This window comes from Callospermophilus lateralis, chromosome 9 (genome assembly GCF_048772815.1).
Source record: "Callospermophilus lateralis isolate mCalLat2 chromosome 9, mCalLat2.hap1, whole genome shotgun sequence".
Classification (NCBI taxonomy): Eukaryota; Metazoa; Chordata; class Mammalia; order Rodentia; family Sciuridae; genus Callospermophilus; species Callospermophilus lateralis.
In genome coordinates, this window is record NC_135313.1 from 98,731,736 (window position 1) to 98,756,532 (window position 24,797).

Below are 24,797 nucleotides of genomic sequence, written 5' to 3' on the forward strand. Positions count from 1 at the left end.
CTAATAAGTGTATAATAGTGTTACATCCCCCCAAATACATTCTTTAATTTAAAAAAAAAATGTTAGACTATACTAAAAATCACCTGGCAAATGGCATCAATAGATTTGCTCAATGCAGAATTATTATCAGATTTTGGTTCATAAAAATTACAATATATTTCAGTGCATCAGAATGGAAGCCCAACAAAACAAGATGTGTCTACCAATTCAGGTTGTCAAGTACAACAGGGATATATTTGGAAACAACAGATGAATAGGTTTCGAATTAGAGAAACAAATTATAGCTAAGAATTATTCAACTCAGTGGAAGTCCTTCATAGGCTGCACCCCTTTCCTCCCCCAAAAACGTAAACAGAAGAGGCAAAAGAAATATCTAATGTTGATGCACATTTTCTGAATGTCCCAATATTGATGACTTTGTTTTTTCTTTGTGTGGCCTCTGTGTCTACTTTCTCATAAGTGTATTTTTGTGACTTTGACTGAAACTTTCTGCCCGTTCCGTAAAATTCCAACACATGTGGTTCACAGAACAGGAGTAAGGATTGCAAACTGTGTGAAGGTGTAACGCTTGGCCCATGATTTACTAGGAAGGACACACAACCGCATGTCACTAACACTTGATTACCACAGGACAAGTCTTGCAGGAAGACAAGCAGCTACCCAAGACTTCAGCATTTGCAAGCACATCCCATGGACCTTCTTTTGGCCTCCAGAGATCCAAGTCAGACGCTGGTGGTCCAGCCCATGCCAGGACTAGTAAGAAAAATGCTCCGACTTAACACATAACTCCCTTTGTTATCCAATTAAATTCAGCCTCATTGTGGTGACGTTCTGATGGGAGTAAGGAGCTGAGGGAAAACAAAATAACTTTTTCTAAGGTGTCCCTGAATACCATACAGTTCTTCAGTTTTCCATAAGCAATGTTCTGGGAATCACAGCTTGATAGGCAAAAATTGTCAAATGGTTGCTCATCATTCAAAATTCATGTCAGATTACTTTTTATGGACAGCTTTTCCTGATCTGTTATTAAGTCGGGCTTCTCTTTTCAGTGTTTCTCATAACCCATTTCTTTCTATAACTACCTTGATGTGAGGTATTCAGTTGAAAAAAGAGAAAGCCATTCAATATAGCTTAAGCAAAATTGGGAAAGTGTTTTGACAGCTACAGACTTATCACAAAGAAATGAAGGGAAGAGATTAATGGAGTTCACAGGAGAATAGAAAAAAATGAGAGCTTCAAGGAACTGGGGATTCTCCATTCCTTCCTTCTCCCTCTGCCTCCCACTCTCTGCCCAGGTTAAGCTCTCTCTTGTCTCTGGTTTTCTCTGTGGCTTAACTTCCCTCTGTCTTCTTCCTTCCTTCCTTCAGGGGAGATCAGATCTCTCTAAACTCTCTCCAATATGGCTGCCCCAGTCACAGGGTTACATAACCACAGAGTCTCATTGCCTTCTGCGTTCCTGTCCCAAACTCTGAAGAAAGAAGCCCATGGACCTGGCCGGTTGAGTGTACATTCATCTGTAGACAGGTGTGGGGCTCACAGTTCCTGTGGCATGCTGATCAGTCACAGTGATAATGGAAGTGTTTCTGAGCTGAGGTTTATCAATATTCCTAAGACAACAGCATTAGCACATTCTACTTCATTTTCCCTCAAAACTTGTGAGTTCCCTGAAGTTAGAATCTGTGTATCTCATGTTTGAAAACCAGGCTTTCTTCTCACGGTAACACTTTCTTTCAGACCTGTCACCATTAAGCTACAATGACTTTGGAATCCGCTTAAACATTTTTCTGTCTTCTATCCCTTAAATAATTATTACATCATTGAGTTTTGTTATATCTTCCTCCCCACCTCTCACCCCCAGGATTTGCTATTCTTTTTTTTCTTTCATATTCCTCTTGTCATTTCCTACTAGGGATCCTGATCACCTCACATTTGCATGACTTCAAGTCTTTTAATTAACCTCTCTATCTTCAATATCTTGCCTCTCCAATCTATTATGCTTCCTGTTACCAGTGAAAGAAAAGCAATTTAAACATTATGTTTGTCAGGTAATTTACACAAAATGGCCACAGATTCAAAGGGTTTCAGACAAGGCCAAGAACTGGGGCTTCGAGAAGTTCAATAAATCACTGAGCACACAGAGGACTCTAAGACTGATGTGGATTCAAATGTTTGGTCTGACCTAAGAGAAGCTTGAGGAAGATGTAGGAGAATGGGCAAGACATACGTGCCTTTTATATCACCACCTCCATTTATTTTTCTACATTGAATGAATTTCTTAACATCTTTTAAGAGCTGTTGTTTCATCTGTAAGCATTAATATTATAATACTTAATTTTTAAGGTTGGTTTGCAGATGAATACTTCAGCTAACCTAGTGGCTGGCACTAGGAGGTCCTTCCTGAATTAGTAATTAGTAGCTAATTTTGTAGTATCTCTTCAGCTACAGTGAAAATTGTCCTATGGCAGAATATTCTTTAACTTTATCCTTAAAAATATGAATTAATAATGAATTCAACTTAGTGATGCAATGCTTAAAAGCATGAACTTTTAATTCTGCAAAATCTATTTCATCACATACACACTGCATTTGCTTCCGTAACCCTCACTTTTCTTAATGTGTAAAAAAGGGTTAACAACATCAATTTCCCTGATTTGCTGTAGAAATAAATAATGTTTAACATTAAGAATACCTGGCATATAAAAAGACAAAGCAAATAGTAGCTAAGGTATAAATGATCAAGAAATAGTTGCATAATGTTGAAAGGATTTTTAAATTATCCCCAACTTAATTAAACCGCAACTAAAATGTTCTAGCTTGGAAATTAAAATACTTTTTGGTTTGGTATTCTTTGGAAATTTCAAAATGAACCAGCCAGTAAAAAAAAAAAAAAAAAAAAAAAAAACTGTTTTGAATTAATTTTCTTTCAGAATTACAGTATAGGGGGAAAAATGTTCTGATTTAGTTATCTAAACTTTCTTAGAGATTCATGAACTGATTTTGGAGTTTTACAGGTACATTTCATCATTGAATTAAAGTTCATTATAAATGGAAAAGAGGAATAATTTAATACTAGATGAAATTCTGCATCAATACCATCATTCCCTCAGTTGAGCTTTGAAACAACAGAGAGAGTTGTGAATCATATTTTGAATTCTACATAATTAGAGGCATCTCTATCCCTCTAGTCTTTCTATCTAAAGATATGAAAATTGCTTATATGATAAAGAAACTACATAAGACTGAATTATATTTTATCTTAACATTAGCTCTGCTTAATAGATTTGCTTAGCATATATACATTTTCATAAATTGCAGGTGAAGTTGTTAACCTAATTCAGAAATCAGACTATCTTCAAATAAATTAAAGTATCTTTCATAGCAATTATTTATAAATAAAATGCAGTGACCATTCCCAGTGAATTTATTCATGAAAATAAATGTAGCAGATCCATGTTTTTAATATTCTCTTTAAAGAATCTATTTAACAATATAAAAAGTAAATCGGGATTAATTCAGATGCAGTATATAATCAACCTTAAAACTCCCACTAAGAAAAAAATTTTTATTATTAACAGACAAATAACACTTTCCATGTGACATTTTTTTACTTAACAAATCTATGGTGATTTGTTTTTTCTTAATTCATGTAAAAATCATATAATAGGAAATTAAGCAATCTTAATATGTAAAAATCTTAATATGTAAAATTCTGTGCCACCTATTTTATTGATAACATGGTAAGATAATTACCAATATCTAGTCCCAATCATTTTCATCTAATAAAAAAACAGAAGTATAAAGCAGGTATTGCTCATCCACCCTCTTCCCAGCCTTGGCAATAATCAACTAGCTTTCTGTCTCTCTGTATTTAACTATTTTAGATATTCCATGTAAAAAGAATGATAAATTATGGGACTTTGCTGTTGTTTTCTTTCACTTGGCATACTGTTTTTGAAGTTCATTCATTTTGCGGCATCTATCACTACTTCAGACATTTTTATAGCTAAATAAAATTCCATCGTGTATACATATCAAATTTTTAAAAATTATTTTTTGATAGACATTTAGTAGGTTTCACCTTTGGTTACTGTGAACACTTGTGTACAGGTATCTTGGGAACACACCTGTAATTGAAATTGCTGGGTCATATGTTTTATATAGACATATGTTTCTATATTTAACTTTTTAAAAATTACATTTATTGTGAATTCAGTGGCTATAAACATTGATGTGGCTGTGTCACTGTGGTATGCTGATTTTAAATCCTTTGGGTATAAACCAAGGAGTGGGATAGCTGGGTCAAATGGTGGTTTCATTCCAAGTTTTCTGAGGAATCTCCATACTGCTTTTCACAGTGGTTGCACCAATTTGCAGTCCCACCAGCAATGTATGAGAGTACCTTTCTCCCCACATCCTCACCAACATTTATTGTTGCTTGTATTCTTGAAAATTACCATTCTGAGTGTTATGAGATAAAAATCTTAGTGTTGTTTTTTTATTTCTCTAATTGTTAGAGATGTTGCATATTTTTTTCATATATTTGTTGATCGATTGTATTTCTTCTTCTGTAAAGTATCTGTTCAGCTCCTTAGCCCATTTACTGATTGGGTTACTTGTGGTTTTTTCATGTTAAGTTTTTTCAGTTCTTTATATATCTTGGAAATTAATGCCCTATCTAAGGTGTATATGGTAAAAATTTTTCCCACTCTGTAGGCTCTATCTTTACATTATTAATTGTTACCTTTATTGAGAAAAAGAATCCATCCCATTAATTGATTCTTGATTTTATTTTTTGTGCTTCAGGAATCTTGTTAAGTAAGTCAGGTCCTAAGCCAATATGGTAAATATTTGGCCTAGTTTTTCTTCTGTTAAGTGCAGGGTCTCTACTCTAGTGCCTAAAGTCTTTGATCCACTTTGAATTGAGTTTAATGTAGGATGAAAAATAGGGGTTTAATTTCATTTTGCTGCATATGAATTTCCAGTTTTACCAGTACCATTTGTTGAAGAAGCTATCCTTTTTCCAGTGAACGTTTTTGGTGTCTTTGTCTAGTATGAGATAACTGTATTTATGTGGCTTTGTCTCTGTGCCTTCTGTTCTGTACCATTGATCCATGTGTCTGTTTTGATGCCAATACCATGCCATTTATGTTATTATGGCTCTGTAGTATAATTTAAGGTCTGGTATTGTGATGCTTCCTATTTTACTCTTCTTGCTAAGGATGCTTTGGCTATTCTAGGTCTCTTATTTTTCCAAACAAATTTCATGATTGCTTTTTCTAGTTCTATGAAGAATTTCATTGGGATTTTAATAGGAATTGTATTAAATCTGTATAATGCTTTTGGTAGTATTGCCAGTGGGTAATGTTAATTCTTCCTATCCAAGAGCACTTTTCATATTCTTGTTTCCTTTGCTGTGAAGAAGCTTTGTAGTTTGATACCCTTTATTTTTAATTTTTAAAAAATATTTATTTTTTAGTTTTAGGTGTACACAACATCTTCATTTTACATTTATATGATGCTGACGATTGAACCCAGTGCCTAGTGCATGGTAGATTAGCACTCTACCACTGAGCCACAACCAGCCCCTAGTATCCCCTACCATCCCATTTATTGATTTTTTATATATATATATATATATATATATATATATATATATGTTTTTTAAGGTGGACAAAATATCTTTATTTTATTTTTATGTGGTACTGAGGATTGAACTCAGTGCCTTACGCATGCCAGGCGAGCATGCTACCACTTGAGCCACAACCCCAGCCCCCATTTATTGATTCTTAATTTTATATCTTGTGCTTTAGGAGACTTACTGTGGAAGTCAGTATTTACAGCACCTCAATTCACAAAAGCTAGGCTATGGAACCAAACTAGGTTTTCTTCAACAGATGAATAGAATAAGAAAATGTGGTCTATACACAATGGAATATTACTCAGCCATAAGAAAGAATGACTTTATGACATTTGCTAGAAAATGGAAAGATCTAGATACTATTATAAGTGAAGTAAGCCAATCCCCCCAAAACAAAGGATGAATGTGCTTTCTGATATATGGATGCTAAGACACAACGAGGGGAAAAGGCAAAAAATAGTGAAGTTCACTAAATTAGACAAAGGGGAATAAAAGGAAGGGATGGGGGAGGGGAATAGGAAAAACCCTGAAATGAATCTGATTTAACTTTCCTATGTATATATGTAAATACATCACAGTTAATCTCCACCTCACGTACGACCACAGAATAAGAGCATGATTAGAATAAGATGTACTTCATGTTTGTAGAAATATGTCAAAATATACTCTGTTGTCATGTATTACTAAAAAGAACAAATTTAAGAAGTAGTGTGTGAGTGGTGTCTAGAGTAATTTTAGGACCACAGAAAAATTGAGCATAAAGTTCAAAAAGTTCACATATACCCCTTTCCCTGGCATATCACACCTTTTTCCCTGGCAATAAACATCTTGTACCAACGTGTACATTAGTTATGACCAGTGACCATACATGAGTCACTCAGAGTTCATACTTTATATTACAGTTGCCTCATACTGTACATTCTATATATCATTTTGTAGAGTATCTTAAACTTAATGAATAAGAGTTCATTCTAAATGGTATTTTATTTTGTATCCAGAATTTAGAACCCTACAAAACAGTTTCAGTACCTTAATTTTTTTTTCCTGTGGTGCATCTATTCATGTTTCCTCCATTCTGTATTTGACTTTTTGAGGATCCACCAAATTTCTTCCCACATTGGTCAAATCATTTTACTCTTGCACCAATGTACAAGCGTTCCAATTTTTCCACATCTTTAACAACATTTGTTACTTTCCTTGTATTTGTTTATAGCCACCCTAAAGTGGAATCTCACGATTTTGATTTGTATTTCCTAAAGCTCAAGGATACAGAGTTTCTTTCCCTGTTCTTTCATCTCTTTTTCTCCTCAACCTCTTCCTTCTTATTCCTCTTCTTTGAACTATCTATTCATGTTTTTAAATAGGTTATTTTGTTGTTGCTGCTGAATTGTAAACTGTTACTACATTGTAGATATTGGACCCTCATCAGATACATGGCTTGGAAAATATCTTTTCCACTTCTGTGGAATATATGTTTATTCTCTTGATAGGTCATGTGATGCATAATATTTTTAATCTTGACAAATGAAATTTATGTATGTTTTCTTCTGCTGTTTGGGCTTTTTTGTGTTCCATCCTGCTAATCATTACCAAAGACTCTGAGGATTTATTCCTGGCAATTCTTCTAAGTGTTTTGTGATTTTGGTTCTTATATTTATATCTTTTACTGACATAGAGTTATTTTTATATGGTGTGAGATAGGGGCCCAACAATTGTTCTTTTGTTATAGATATCTAATTGTGCTAGCGCCATTAGTGGAAGAGACTATTTTTTCCCCACTGAATTTGCTTGGCATTCATTGTAAAAAAAAAAAAAAAAAATTGACCACAGATTAATGGCTTTATGTCTTTTTCAATATGGTTTTGACTATTCAACTTATCTTGTGATTTCATGAGAATCTGAGGAACAGAGTTTCTATTTCTGTGAGAGATGTAATTGCATTTTTTATAAGGGTTGCACTGAATCTGTAGATTCTTTTGGAAGAAATGTCATTTCAACAATGTTATACCTTTCCACCATTAATAAGGAATATCTTTCCAATTATTTAGTTCTTCTTTAATTACTTTCAACAATTCTTTGTAATTTCCTCTGCCTATTTTTTTTTTTTTTTTACTTTCCTTAATTACTATTTATTTCCTTTTGGATTGTTCAGTGCTATTGCGTAAAAACTCAACTGATTATCACAGGCAGATTTTATACCCAGTAACTGGTGAATTTGTTTATTAACTGTAATAGTTTGTGTGTATATGTGTTTCTTGGGATTTTTCTTTACATACATAGATCATATAGTCTGTGAATAGAGATACTTAGTTTTACTTCTTTTCCAGTGTGAATGCCTTAAGTTTGTTTTTTTTTTGTTGTTGTTGTTGTTTTTTATTGCTCTGGCTAGACCAGTAATGTGTTCTAAGTGTAGACTAACTGCATTGAGAATAAGCTTCTTTTCTTGTTCTTGATCTTAGGAGAAAAGCTTTTAATTTTTTACCATTGAATACCATTAGCTGTGGGATTTGCCATAAAGGCCTTTTATCATGTTTAAGAAGTGTTTTGTATTCCAATTTTATGATCGATTTCATTTTTATAGAGTGTTGTCTTTTGTCAAATGCTTTTTCACCATCAATGGATATGATCTAGTGTGATATTTTTCTTCTTTGTTATCATGTATCATTCGATAATATCACAATGATTGATTTTACTCAATTGAAACTATCTTGCATTGCTGGGATAAATTCCATGAATTTATTATATGTAATTCTGTCACTATGCTACTGGGTTTATGCTTATGTTTATAAATATATATATATATATTTTATATATGCTATGTCATTGTTATGATTTGGATATGAGGTCTCCAAGAAATTTCAGAGAAGAAATGACTGGATTCTGAGAGTCTTAACCCCATCAGTAAATTAATCCCTGATGTGATTCACTAATTGGTAACTAGAGGCAGCTGGGGTGTGGTTGGAGGAAGTGGTTAATTGGGGGCGTGGGGAGGGGCATATATTTTGTATCTGAAGCTGGAGTCTCTCTCTCTGCTTCATGATCAGCATGATATCAGCTGCTTCCCTCTGCCCCACTCTTCCGTCATGAAGTTCTGCCTCACCTCCAGCCCTGAGGAACGGAGCTGGCCTTCTCTGGACTAACTCCTCCAAAACTGTAAGCCCACAAATATACTTTTCTTCTCCTACAGCGAGATCCTATAATCACAGCAGTGAAAAAGTTGACTAAAACAACCATTTAGGACTAAGGATTGAAGAAGGGGCCTTACATATGCTGCTGGGTAAGGGCTCTGTCACTGAGCTACATCCTCAGCCTCTTAAGTTTAATATTTGGTTTAGAAATTTTTTATCATCAATAAAACATATGAGTCTACAATTTTCTTATACTGTCTTTGTCTGTCTTTGGTATGAGAGTAATGCTGGTCTCAGAGAATATTATTCCCTCTTCTGGTATTTTTTGGAAGGTTTTGAAAAGGACCATCTGGATTATGTCAATATTTGTTAGATTCACTAGGAAACCATCTAATTGTAGATTTCCCTTTGATATGACACTTTTTAAGTTTGGCTCAATCTCCATCCTAAAGTTCTATTCATATTTTCTATTTATTCTTAAGTCAGTTCCTCCTATTTCTTATTAATATAACTACAGATTTATTGATTTTTGTTAATTTTATCAACATCTCCCTCCTACTACCCAGGCATTGAACCCGAAGGCTCTCTACTCCTGACTTCATCCCTAGACTTTTAATTTTTAAGACAGGGTCTTATTAAGTTGTTTAGTGACTGGCCAAGTTGCTGAGGACCTGGATTTTTTGATCCTCCTGATTCTACTCCCTAAGTCCCAGGGATTACATGTGTGTACCACCACACATGGCTTTGTCAAAGAAACATTTTATTTTGTTGCTTCTATCAGTTTCTGGTTTATGCTTCATTTGCCACTCCTTTCATGTTTATTATTTCCTCATTTCTACTTGTTTTCATTTTAGATTGCTTCTTTTTCTATTTTTTTTAGGTTTAGCATTGGGTGATTTCTTTTGAAATCCTCTGTTTTAGTGTTGGCCTTTACAGCTAGAAATCTCTTTGTGAATATAGCTTTCAATGCATCTCATAAATTTTAACAAATTGATTTCATCTTCCATTATTTGGAAATATTTTCGAATTTTCCTGCAATTTCTCCTTTGAGTATTTGTTTATTACACTGTATTGTCTGGTTTCCACATATTTATCAATTAATATTTTTCATTCTGCTATCAATTTCTATATTCATTCCATGGTGATCACTGAAGATATTTTTATGACTTAAAGTTTTTAAAATTTTTTGATAAGGCTGGGGCTGGGGCTCCGTGGTAGAACACTTGACTAGCATTCGTGAGACACTGGGTTTGATCCTCAGCACTACATAAAAATAAACAAATAAAATAAAGACATTCTGTCCATCTACAATTACAAAAAAAAATTTATAATTGTTATATGGACTAACATTATTTATTTTGGACATTGCTCAATTTGTTCTTGGAAATAATGTGTTTTCTACTGTTGTTAGATGGCATGTACTATATACATACCTATTTCTTCTAGTTTGACCATATGTTATTCCAGGTTTTTTTTGTCATATTCTGATTGTTGTATTCATTATTTAAGGTAGGTTATTGAAGTCTCAATTTGTTTTACCTCTGTCTGGTTCTGTTTTCATTCCATTTATGTCTGAATCATTTCAGTGAATACATATGTATAAGTATTATACAATCTTGATGCATTGACCCCTTTATAAAAACTTTATGAAGTCTTTGTGTCACTGATAATAATTTTTTTCAGCTAGCGTTTCCTTCTGATAGTAGTATAGCCCTCTTTTGAATACTAGTTTTTAATCTCTTCATCTCCAATCTGTTGTTGAATTTAAAGCAGCAGTCTCTGCTAGACAGCTTATAAATTAATCCTGTTATTTTACCCATTCTTCTATGCTCTGTCTTTTAAGTTGTGAATTTAATTTATTTACACTTATTGTGTATACTGATAAAAAAATATTAGACGATTTACTTTCTGAGTCTGACTCATTTAACTTAGCATGATATTATCCAGCTCTATCCATTTGCCAACAAAATGACACAATATTTTTCTTCTTTAAGGGTGAATCAAATATATATATCCAATTTTTAATATTTCTTTTCATTATCATGCATTAGTGAAAAATTCTGCCTCTTTTATGGAGGTGTTGGTTATTTGCTTATTTCTATATTACTCTCTCGCCCTCAAATTTAATTTGGTTTGTTCTCCATAGAAATCTGATGGACTGTTTTAATTTTTCTTTCTTTACTTTAGAGGTGTTATTTCAACATTTAAAGACCCTCATAATCTCTGAGTTTTATCCATTATTCCTATAATTATTCTCCATATGTTGATTGGTCTATTTCCCTGGGCTGCTTTCAAGACACACTCCTGGATTTCTGCAGTTTAACATGAATGTGCCTAAATGTAAATTGGTTTGTTTTGTTTTCATTATATTTTCCAGTTTGAAGTACATATTTCCATTTTGGATTTTTAAGTGGATATCCTTTACCAAAATTTGGAAGATTGGGAGCATTATTTGTCTTCAATTTATTTTCTGCTTCTTTTGAAACTCAAATGCAATCTAATATGGTTCAGAGTCGAATCTGCTGTGTTTCTCTGACAACTATGTAATTGTTACTCTACAAATTAGTTAATCTGGGTTGATTTAAACTCCAGATTTTGTCTTACCTGCAGTGACCAACAGCTGAAATCCCTCTTCAGTTCTCTCATTCTTTAGATTCTTTCTGCTGTTCTTTGCAGGGTCACCCCATGTTTGCATAACTTGGTAGTCAGCAAAGGTTGTTGGTTGTCAACCCTTCTAGGACTCATTTCTTTCTAGGATCCCATACCCCATTTTGTTAATTGTCCTGGCAGCCACAGTCTCTGACTTCTGACATTTCAAACTACTAAGGTGATGACTTTCTATAGCTTGTGACCTCATAGGAAAGTCAACGTTTATAAATCTCACCACCTAATTTCTCCTTCCAATGGAATACCCCTAACCTCTTTGTAGTTACTCTCCAGTTCCACAGAACAGGACTTTAAAAATGTTTTTCCAAACATTATAATTGTTGTGTGGGAAGGCTAAGTTAGCCTATTCAAAATTTATCAATTCTTTTAATTTTAATTATGCTTGTAGCTCATTTATAGTAATTATATTGGTTATTTCTCCAATTGCCTTGCCAGTTTTTTTAGTTTCTTTGACATCCTTTTAAGCCCAACATTTTTTGTGTTTATGTACATATAACAGAACCGTATCTGATATTCTTATGATCCTATTTAACTTTTCTTTGTTTCTGCCAATTCTTTTTAATGGTTTCTTATATATTTGAGAGTGTATGGCTTTTATTATATGCTACCTATTTTCTTTTTTTAGTACTGGGGATTTTTTAATTATTATTATTACTGGTTCAGTGCTTAACCACTAAATCATATGCCCAGCACTCTTAATATTTTATTTAGAGACAGGGTCTTGCTAAGTTGCTTAAGGCCTTGCTAAATTGCTGAGGCTGGCTTTGAACTCATGATCCTCATGCTTCAGCCTCCTGAGCTGCTGGGATTATAGACATGTACCACAGCCCCAACTTCATTTCAATTTTTATGACTTGGGTTGAAGTTAGATGATCTGGAGGATTTATGCATTTGCTTCTTGTCAATCCTTGGATATACTACTAACATAGGTTACTCACAATTAAATTCTTAGCTTGGAAGTTTTTGAGCCACCCAAGCAGTAAATATGTCCATGTTTTTTGCTTTCAACTGGGATTATGTTCAGTTCATCAATTTAATGAGCTGTAACTGTTTGATATCCCATTGGATATGAGAAAAGTTCCCATTATATGGTCTATATTGTACAGAGGCATAAAGACCAAAGCTCAAATATGCCCAGTGGCTGTGCCTTAATTTGAAAGCAGTGGCTGACTTCAGTTTGCCCTTCTGGATTTCTGCCTTCCATTGATCATTAATCTGAAAATTCATTCCTTACATACCAAATCACTTTTACATTTAAGATTTTTTTTAAAGGAGCTTTATTCATATGCCTCTCCTTGTTTTTATCCCAAAAAATTAAAGTTAACATACTGTAGTGGCACATGCATACCAATGTTTATTGCAGTGCAATTCCTAATAGCTAAATTATGGGACCAGCTTATATGCCCATCAACAGATAAATGGAAAAATAAACCATAGCATATACTTACAATAGAGTTTTACTCAACCGTGAGAAAAAAAAATTATGTCATTTGCAGGAAAATGGATGGAACTTGAGAATATTATGAAATAAGGCCAAGGCTTATATTTCCTCTAGTATTTTCAAGCTAGAGGGGAAAAAAGGAAATCGATTATGTGAGAGGATGCATTTTATAAAATTAGAAGGGAGATGGATAAAGTATAGGAAAGGGACGAGTGTGAGGGGAGAGTGAAGGGCAAGGTAAAGTACCAAGAAGTGAAATCAACCAAATTTTGTTATGTACATATATAAACATCACAATGAATCCAACTATTATGTGTAATTATAATGCACCAATGAAACAATTACTTATAAAAAATTGGAAATAAGCCAGACATAGTGGCATCCCAATGGTTCATGAGGTTAAGGCAGGAGGATCGTGAGTTTAAAGCCAGCCTCAGCAAAAGTGAGGTGCTAAGTAACTCAGTGGGATCCTGTCTCTAAATAAAATACAAAATAGGGCTGGAGACGTGGCTCAGTGGTCAAGTGTCCCTAAGTTCAATCCCTGGTACCCTCCCCCCAAAAATGTAAAAAAGCAAACAAAAAATAGAAATTATTTTAGTGTCATCGAGTCATAGTTGGTCAGAAAAATCATTACATGTCATATGTTTGAATTTAACAAAAATGAATCAAAGTGAAGCTGAAATTTAAAATATAGCTTTATTGAGAGTACATTTAAGGTACTGTTAGAAGAAGGGCTTTAACTTACTGAGAAAAAAAAATAGACACTAAAACCACATTTCTCACTGATCTTCACTAGAATCTTACATTGTTGGACAATGCTATAAGTCATTAACATCTCCATTTTCAAAGCAAAAAGACTTGAACTTGTAGAAGTTAAATAACAACATGCATAGTAAGTGGTAACAGTATCATTGGAATTCAGGTTTGTTTGTTTAAAAAATTTGATGTTTTTTCATACACCAACCTAGGTATTATAGCTTAGATATAAGGAGTCTCCAAAATGCTCATGTATGGGACAAGGCAAGAAATCTTGGATGTAAAAAAAGATAAGGTTAAGAGAGCCTTAACTAAATCTCTATCCTATGGTAGGGATTAACGGAAGGGTAACTGAAGACCAGTAGAGTGTGGCTGGAGGAGGTGGATAATTGGAGGTGTGCCTTTGGGGACCACACCCTTCCACCATGATGTCCTACTGAACCTCAGATCAGGAGGAATGGAGTCAGTCATTTATGAACTGCAACCTCTGAAACCATGAGCCCCAGAATAAGCTTTTTATTCTTACATTGTTCTTGTTGGGTCTTTTGATCCCAACAGTGAAAAAGCTGATGAAGCACTAGGTTTGAACATTGGCTTGGCAAGTGACTTCTTGTAAAGCAGTAATTTTCTCACCTAAAAGATTGGAACAAATAAAACCTATTATGAAAGGATTTATAATACTTAAATGAGATGATATATGCTTGTATATATTGGGTAGCATGTGTGAATCATTTGCCAGACAATCTGACACTGGACAATTACAATAAGTAATAGCTATAAATGTGTGTTTCCTACATTCAACATTTGGATGTGTACGTGTTTGCAATTAGACTCATAATTTTGTTGTGGGATGTTAAACAAGTGTTTGTTAAATGATTGCGTGAAGATATAAATGATGAACAAATTAACCAACAAAATTTAAATGATGAACAAATTAACCAACACATTATTTACACTGGTGACAATCTGGGGTAAATATAACTGTCTCTATTTTTCTGCCTTCCTTCGTTTTAGTTTCCCAACCCAGTGGAAAGTCTGTTTGACCCAGAGCACTATTCAGAATGTTTGTGTTCCTAAAAACAGTTGAAACTATTTCCCAAATATTTGTGTTATACTTAGACAGAGCCGAGACTTGAGTGGTCTGAGCAATCAAACGTTGATGTTGGAAGTCTGATCTTGACATTGGCTCCCAGTGCTGCTGCAAGCCAGTCACTTAACCTTTGGTTTCAAGCTTTTCATCTGTAAAATTGGGATAAAAACACTTACCTGCCCCTCAGGAAAATGCGAAGACTTCTGAAAATAAATGTCTTCGAGAGTGCTTTGAATGCCAATATGATTCCTGAAATAGTAAACAACAAATTCCTTTCTTTTCCTTCCTATTCCCACTGGCGTTCCCTTCTTCAGTTCTATGGTAAGGTTTGATAGAATCTGGGTGATGCAAAGCCCAGAAAACAGATCTCAGGAAAATTGCAATCTTAATCTAATACGGAATATTGTGGTTTCTCATGCAGGTTACTGTTCAGCCGAGGGTGAAGACAAGTGCTTGAACCTCCTTTATGGTGGGTTTTCTGAGATCCACTTATGAAGGCTGTCCCAATAATAATTTCACCAGAGTGTTTATAATTTTCCCCAGGCACAGGGTTGTCCTGGGCAAATATGAAGACACTTTAGATATTTGAAAAACTACCAAGAAAATCAATCTGCTGGAACTGAAGTTCATCTCTAGAGTCTTCAATGAGGAAACAAAAAACAAAAACCGTTTCAACTGTTTTTAGGAACACAAACAAACAAACAAACAAAAATAAACAGGGTTTCTGTGGCTCGATTTGCTGAGACCATTTTCCATGGGGACCAGAAAGCCTCTCTCCATGTGCTCACATGCATGTATTGGCCACCATATTCCGTCTGGCTCAGAACCAAATAGAAAGCCCGGGCACTTCCAAGTGAGCAATCCATTAGAATGTTAGACAGAGGTGGGGGACAGCACAGCACAACCAGATGAAGACGGTGAAATCACATCTGGAGAAAACTGCTGATTCTATGTGATGAATCACAGCTTGGGGAAATTTCATGAGCTGAAAATGTGGCCACATAAATCAGGGTGGACAAGGTCAGAGAGGATACTCTCAGAGGTGCATACTCTAGAATTGGGAGCTCTGGTTCCATCCTATATGTGTACAGAAATTGAATACTGTGTCAGTTGTCCTGAGCTCTCCCCATGCCCCAGGACTAGTAAATACCCAGAATCTCTCTGTTTCCAGTGAATTCTCCCAAGACCCTATGGTAAGCAGTCTTATGGGCAGCACCGATTATTATCTCCATTATCTTGACTCCTAGGTAAAAATATAATTTGAAGAAAAAGTTTTATCAAAACACTAAGGTCATTACCTCCTTCTGACACAGCATTTAAATGCAATCAAAGAGCACATGACAATGGAGCCGGTACAATTCTGTTCCCTAGGTGCTGTTGCATTTGGGGGACGTTATAGACTAGTGATACCTATTTTTATAAATAGGTAGTCTTCTGAGTCTGACCTACAGACTTGATTCTGAGCCACTTTGCATACCTTCCTTGGAAACCCCTTAGAACTGAGTAAATGTCAATAAAATCCACTATATATAAGTTTGTGTTTAGTTTCTTATCACTTGGTTTATCTTCCCATTTGATACCTGTTCTTTTCCTTTCGCTGCTTAGGGAAACACAAGCTCTAACCTGAAAATATCAGGAGGTGTGTTGAAGACTGGACGGTAGGTAAGTGATGAAGGTGACAAGGTAATGCTTAGCCATTTGCTAGAGCAAGAAACTGTACGATGTACACATCATGATTGATCATTTTTACACCCTGAACATATTGTTAATTCCCCAAAATAGCAGCTAGTAAAGACTAACTACTTTATTACATGATTCTATCTCTATTGGGATATATGTTTGAGACAGAGAAAAAGAATGTGTATGTGTGTGTGTGTGTGTGTGTGCACGCATGCGTGCTCATATGTATATTGTTAGTCATTGATATGTAGAGTCACAGGATCAGAATTATAAAGCAACAGCATCCTGCTACTTGAGGCTTCAGTTCTCCACTTGGGTGTCATCCTCACTCTGGTTGGAGTCACTACTAAGGGCACTTCACAAACAAAATAGCCCTAGTCTGAGTAAAGTAAATCATTTCTGGCAGCAACCATTCTACAAGTAATTGTTCAAAAATTGGACAATAGTCACAGTTGAGAAAGATCAATATTTGATATAGAAATGCTAATTACCCAAATTGATCATTCTCTATTATATACACATATTGAATAATTCACATTATACCCCATAAGCATGTATAAATATTATATGGTAGTTTTTTTAAAGGAAAATATTAAAAGAATGCTTTGGGAATAAAACATAAATACATGAGTGAGGAATGAGATGATCCTACTTACCAGGAACAAAGATTCAACGAAAAGTGAACAAAACTTGCTGGGTGGAAGCTTTGCTTTCTCTGTTTTGTGTGACTGAAGAGTACAAGGGATGCAGTGGTTCAGGGCCTGATTCAGGGCCTGCCCAGCAAGCCCATGGAGCTACGGGATGCCTTGCATTCTTCCAAGACTGTATGTATGTGTGTGCCCATGTGCATGCCACTCACAATCTGTGGTGGGTATGTGGGAACTATTGCAAACAGCACCTCAAGACAAAAAAAGAACAGTAATTTTTTAATTCAGGACTAAAGACTGCCTTCTAAAAATAAAATTAAGGTCAACACAAAGAGAAACAGCACTTAGATTCTCCAAGTTATCTAAAAACAATTAAAATGTGTAAAGTTACCTAAAAATATTCAAATGATCTTTTAACTTTGAGTATGTGATACTATTTGTATCAACATGTATGAAAACAAATATGGCCTAATTAGCAGGAAGATTATTGACCTTTAGAAGTGCAGAATCAGGTGAGTCTGCGATGGGCAGAAGTACAAAATTTTCCTGAAAAAATGGGACATTCAGTTAACAATTTCTGGATTCTCTGTCAAAGACCATCCACTGTCTTAACTTGTAGAACTTTAATTCATCTTCATCCTTAGATCCTTCTCTTCTGATTTTATGTTTTCAAAGCAACTCAAGGCTGAATTAACAGGAGACAAGAATTTTAGTAATGTCAGTTTTATTCTTCGTTGTCACATGAAAGTGATTCCCCATATAATGAAAGATAAGAGAAGGGAGTCCTGGGGATATAGCACAGTTTGAAGAGAGCTTCCCATGTATGCACCAGGCCCTGGATTCAATTCCCAGAACCACATATACACACACACATACAAAAAAAAAAAAAAAAAAAAAAAAAAACTTTCCAGAAACACCCAGAAGTAATGTTAAAAAAAAAGAAAGAAAGAAAAAGAAAAGAGAAGGGAAATATAGTCATGGCAAGTATTTTAAATATCAAAACTTTATAATATTGTGTCTTACTGTAAGTGAAAAAAATTGGCTTCTGCCTTTTTTTATATCTATGGTGAAATTTGTTAAAACTCATCTACTATTGAAAGCTATATCCATTCTTCATGTTTTGATAGAATGCGAGCCAACAAATTATGTGGAACAGCCTTAGATATTGGGGAAAATTACCTAAATACTAATATCTGATTTTAAGGGCTATGTGGCTGGTTTTGTAAAAGTGATATCCAGCTCTTATCTTCTAAGAAATAACCATTTCATTTTTATAGTGTATATTTGATATCATTGGGGATAATCTCTGTTTCATTTTAGAATCCCGTTGCCTGTTATGAGAGTAGGGTTGAGGACATTAAGAGCACAATTGGTGGAACTGTTAGAGACATAGTAGAGAAACAGACAAAGCCTTTCTTTCAAGGATCTAACATACGATTGAAAAAAAATATAGATATAAGTAATATAGTAATAATACAAGGCAGAAAGAAATAAAACTAATGTCGGTATCATATTTTTCATGAAATGGGAATAGAAAAGAAAAATTGATTCCTTGACAAGGGAGAGCAATGAGAAATTCTATAATACGGAAGAGGCTGGAGCTTAGAGATCATTTTCCATAGGAAATGAGAATCAAAGGCTGAGAAACTTTGTAAATTACAAAAGAAAAATTTCCCTTTCATATTACTTGTAGAGTGAGATGCTCGTGTTTGAGGGTTCAGGCTGCGCGGCCCAGCAAGTGCGTGTTCCTCTGGGTGCCACAGCTGCATGGCCACCTCTCTGTGTCCCCCAGGAAAGTCCAGTCTGAGCCCCAGATACGGACTTACATCTGCTTTGGTTTGTTTTATGTCAGTGTTCTGTCTTCGGAGCTTTACAGAAATCCTAGGAAGGCAGTATTAGAATCGTTTTAGAGGTGAGGCCCCAAAGCCAGAGGGCTAAAGGAATTTGTTCAGGTTCATGCAGTTAATTAGTGGTGAATCCAAGACTGGAACCAAGGTCACTTCTCCCCACAGCACATGCTCCTTTGATTATTCACCCTTATTCTTCATTGCCAGTCACCATCTGGCCTATCTGCAAGAGTAGAGGCTGGCACAGTCACTACTGGAATCTAAACATTATTTATTCGTTTGCCATTGAAGCCTATGTTGGCAACTTAGGCCTGATGTAAAAAACAAACAAACAATCAAAAAACAGCAATGGCAACAAATGAGTATTGACATAAAAATGGAGAAGCATTCCCTTTGTATATGTCTCTACATATTTATTTTTTTTTCTAATTTTACTTACAAAATTATTTTATAAGGAAATTTAAAACTACAATGTTCCATATTCCACTTTATTACAAAGGAGTCAGACAAAAAATCCCATTCTGATTTTAATGTAAATTCCAAGTGTGCAATGTAACTGCTTATGGTTTTAACAACATTTATATATTGGATTTTCTATTGACTACTACCTTGTATTACTCAAAATTTGTACAGCTGCACAATAATGCAATTGTGTTGTGAAACTACCTTTCTTTGTTAAAACAATTTTGTACATTTGATTATGTAGAGTAGATCATTTTAGATCTATAACTTTTATATTAATGGGGAAATCTCCTTCTAGTTTAGTTGGTTTATAAACATCCTTTGGAATTGGATATTTTCATAAAAATTACAAATAAAGAATATTTTTGGAGGTAGACCAACTCAGTCATTATGAAGTGCTTAGATATTGAGTGCATCTTAGACTCATTGGTTGTTGAACTTTTAGTGTTTCACATTAACACAAAGACTCTAAGAAATATATGCCTTGATTTAGGGACAAAAGCAAATTTAACCAAAATTATAGCTGAGACCCTTTGCAGCCTCTAACTTTGCTCCCAGCTCAACATTGAAATAGAATCAGCATTTTGCTGCATCCACAAAAATAGCCAATACTTTTGTCCAAAAATAACAATAAGGACCATACAACAAATAGAGAACACTGAAGGTACACTGAATTCAGAAATAAGAAAGATACTTAACAAACACTGAATCAACTGATCAGCTAAAGAGATGGGCAAAGCAGCATGATTGCCATCCAGGGATTTTCTAATTCACACGAGTTCAAGGTGGGCTCTGTGTAGTTGTGTCTTTCCCTGTCCTTCATGGGAATAGGGCCTGTTTCAAAATTCATCTTCCCTGAACCTTGTGTGATCACCAAAGTAATTTCCAGGATTGGTAGCAGGACCTACAAGAAACCCTGTCAGCCACCATAGTTCTGAGCTGATTTTTTCTGAAGACCTGTGACCAACCAGTGCATCAACAAAATTTGCAGCAGTAACTACTTTATAGTGGAACTTGCAATGTGAACACTGAAACCTGATGCCAGACTCCCTGGTAGTATCAGCTCACATTCTGTCATACAAGAAAAGGTGTAGGCTTACTGCCCCCAATTTCCCCATTGACTTGAGCTTAGAGTTCTGTATGTTCCCAGATTAGCAGTTCTAGAAAAGTCACTCTGTTTGTTTCTCCTTGAACAAGAAGGAGACCATGGTTGCACCAAATAATTAAACCAGTATAAGAGATGTAAAACTGACTTATGTAAGATAAATCCTCTCATTTATAGTGTTCCACTTTTAAAAATTATTGCAATACCATTTGGTAAATGTACAAAGAGAATTGGCCTATTCCTTAATACCACTGGGGTTTGGGGAAAGGAACAGATAAAGATATCAGTAAATATTTAGGAAAGGGATGACAAGCGATGTTTCAGGAGTATTATATAAACTATTATTTATGATCTTCAAAATCACTCAAATTATTTTTATCTTACATTAGAGGAAACTGAGGATCAGAAGAGTGGACTAATTTGCTGAACTCCCCAAGGATATTGTTAAATCAGTATTTGTTGTCTAGTCTGTTCATGTTAAAGACTGTGTTTAATACAGTGCATAGTGTGGTCCTCCCAGGTCAGAATAAAATTATGTTGAATTACCAGTTTTACCTTTAAAAGTAACACATTCTGCTAAATAAACTGATAAATTTTTGAGCATTCATCCAAAGGTTTTTCAGAGAGGAAACTAGGCAACATTTGTACCTTGGCTTTTGTGACAAGGAGTCCAGGCCATTTGCTGATGCGGCTAAAATTATAAGTAGAACAAGACAATTATTGTGCTTGGCACAAGACAGAATAGTGACCCCCACTTGGTATTTGATAAAACTGGGTATAAAACATGAGTGGGGGAGAAGAAAAATGTTTTAGTCAGCTTTTTGCTGCTGTGACCAAGAAACCTGACAAAAACAAAAAGCCTTAGACAGGCTTTGCTCTGAGGTAGAGGCTGGTTTTTCAAAAATGGAGTCACATGAGTTTCTCAACAGGTGTGTTCTTGCCAATTATTGAGATACCCTCCAGCCATCTCTCCTATTGTCTATGAGTAAAGTGCTTAGCAATGTCTCTTTATTGGCTATATTGTCTTTAATAACATCCTTAGGTCAGTTTTATTCCCAGTTTTCTGGCCAAACTGAAAGTTTTTCATATCTTTCTGTTCTGTTTTCTGCTCCTGATTATCACAAGGAACTTGTCTAAAAGTAACCAGCAATATCCATGCCACTGCCTCAATGCTGTCTAGAAATTTCTTCCACCAGATTAATGAGTACATCACCTTTAAATTCAGTGTCACAGAAAGTCTCAGGGCATGATCAAAATGCAGACAACTTCTTTAGCCAGAACCTAGCTCAAATAGCCTCTAGTCCAATTTCCAACAGAGTCCTTCTTTTTCCTATGAAACCTTAAGAAACCAATCTACAATGGGGGGCATGACCCTTGTCCTTGGAAAAACCCACAGAGCACTCCTAAGCACATACCCACCCTGCTGATTTGTTTGTCTGTAAATAACAGGAGAGGTCTGAAGCACCAGGTGTCCCTGATTCAGTTAGGCTAGGTGAGGACCCATAGCAACACCCCTAGCAACCACCAATCAGCATTAGACAGGGAAAATACCTGGAATGCCAGATGATCCCCCCCGCTTTGTTTATGGTGGTTGACAACATGTTGGGAAACCATGTAGTTTAGCACGTACACCCCTTTTGGTGTAAACCAATCAGTTCAAAGGAATCCCCCTCTTGTAGTAACCCATCACCCCTACCCAAATTATTCCCGCCAGTGAATGTGCTAATCAATGTTAAGAGTTCTTGTTTGATTTTTCCCGCTGTATGGAATGATTTTCTGTATGATGTTGTGCTGCATAGAGTATACCCCCAAACCTATAAAATCTCACTGAACAAAGGACCAGGACTCACTCCCTGGAACTGCTGCATCAGAATGGTTGTGAGTTCAGGCTCAAGCTTGCAATAAAGACTCTTATGTGATTGCATCGGATTCAGCGCCTGGAGGTCAATTGGGATCCCATGAATCTGGCATAACAGCACTGTGACCAAAAGCCATGATGAGAACAATTTTAAGGAGGAAAAGTTTATTTTTTGCAGTGTGGGGGTCACAGTTTTAGAGGTTTTATTTATGTACTCATAAAAAGCCAGCTCTATCTCTATGGTCTTGGGGTGAGCCAGAATATCATAATGGAAGACTTTGGTAGAAGAAAGCTACTCAGGACATCACGCTAGCAAAGAGAAAGAATCCCCTAACCACAAAGGAAATAAAAACCCCAAGGGCATTTCCCTGATCACCATCTCCTCCAGCTACACCCTACCGGATCTATGGTAACCACCAGTTAATCCTAATCAGTGGATTGACAAACCGATTAGGTTAATGTCCTAATAATCCAGTCATTTCACCTCTATTTCTCACTGACTCACACAGGAGTTTGGAGAGGACACCTCATATCTAAACCATAACAAAATCAATTTCATGTTGTATTATTTTGGAACCATCTTTATGAAACTTTATTGAATTTACTACAACAATATTAACCATTGAAAAAATGTTAAGCAAGTTAGTAACAAGTGTCAAAGCAATCAGACATTTGAATAAGTATTGTAAACAACAATTATAAAATTTCTGATAATTTTAGACTAAAGAAGAATATTTAATGATGAATATGACAAAATTAAAATAATTGCCCCCAAAATATAACTAATTTTTCTTAATAACTGCAAAGACACAGTCTTCACTCAGTGACAGGCTGACGTATTGTGGGAAAAAAGGGTCTGAAGTCAGATGGGTGTAGGGGTGGTTGAATCCTTATTTATAACCTATTATTTCTGGGACTTTTGAGTCACTTGAAAATTTCTTGGGTAATTAATTTGATCCTCTGAAAAACTGAGATTAGTAGCATTTGTAGCACATGAGTAATATAATAAAACAAAATATGTGAAATGAAATCACCCGGTATCAGTAAATATTGCTTTCTCTTTTCTTATGTAATTAAGCCAATACCATACCACTGGTGAGTAGCCTGAATATATTTATACTTAACCAGTCTCCTTCCAGTGATTTGGTGCACAATCTAGAAAGGACAGTTTTGTTTCCTTTACAAATGTTACTCTTTACAATAAAAATAGGTAATTTAAGGACTCTGTATTGGTCCTTTGCCAATGTTCTCCTGACCATGTTGGTTTATATAATGTACTTTTCTTCCACTCTTATCATCTTTCCACATAATAAGTGTTCTAATAACTAAAAAGAAAATCTGCTGAGATCCTTAACTACCAGCTAAAAGACCAGGCATTTCCTCAGTAACCCAGAAGCTTACTGAAAAAAATGAAAACATGTTTGTATTACATTTGCCTTCTCCTTGCTGACTTGAAACATTTGCAGAGTTTACAGATGGGTAATGTGTCATTTAAACATTTTCTTATTCATGCAAAATAACCTTGCAACTAATGTTATTCTCTCTGGTTTTGATTATGATGAGTTTATTCAGATACAATTCTTTTATATTTTGCTACTGGAAAAAGTCAAAAAAATCTACCCAAGTATGTGTGACCTTTGCTTTATCTAGAAAAATATATTTGCTGTTCAATCAGATTTTATTATGTTAATCTGAATTTCAGACAGAATCCCCATGGCTCTAACTGTACTACAGAAACAGTTGTTTGTAAGAAAGAATAATTTGAAACAAGGATTAGCTCATTGTACCTAAAGGAAAAGAAACAATCAGACAAATATAATTTTTTTCATTAAAATTTCTTCAAACAGTAGAAATTTCTCGACTATAAACAAGAGTTCATGGATAGCAAACGTTGATTACATGACCCATTTTTTTTCTTGCAGTAAAAAATAATCAGCATGACATAGACATGAGTTCCCTATAGCTGATTCACTGGGGATCAACCAACTGTTTCAGAAAGCAATCTTCTCTGGAGAGCATTGCTTCCAGTTACATATTAAAATGAGTACTTCTGACAGATTACACCACTGAAATAGAAGATGTCTATTTTTGTTTTAATTGACAAATAATAATTATGTATATTTATGGGCAACAATGTGATGTTTGATGCAGGCATACCTTGTGGAACGAGTAAATCAAACTAATTAAAATGCCCATCACCTCACATGCACATTATTCTTTGTGCAATAAATCTGGAGAATGAATTCTTCCTTTCTAATAGGAATTGTGTACTTTTTGACCAACATCTCTCCTTCTATCACCCATTCAAGTATTCCCATCTCTGGTAACCACCATTCTATTCTCTATTTCTATGGCTTTTACTCCTTTATACTCTGTAGATAAGTGAAATCATGTAGTATTGTCTTTCTGTGCCTGGTTTATTTTACTTACCATAATCTCTTTTCTGCCCTTCATAAATGACACAATTTCCTTCTTTTG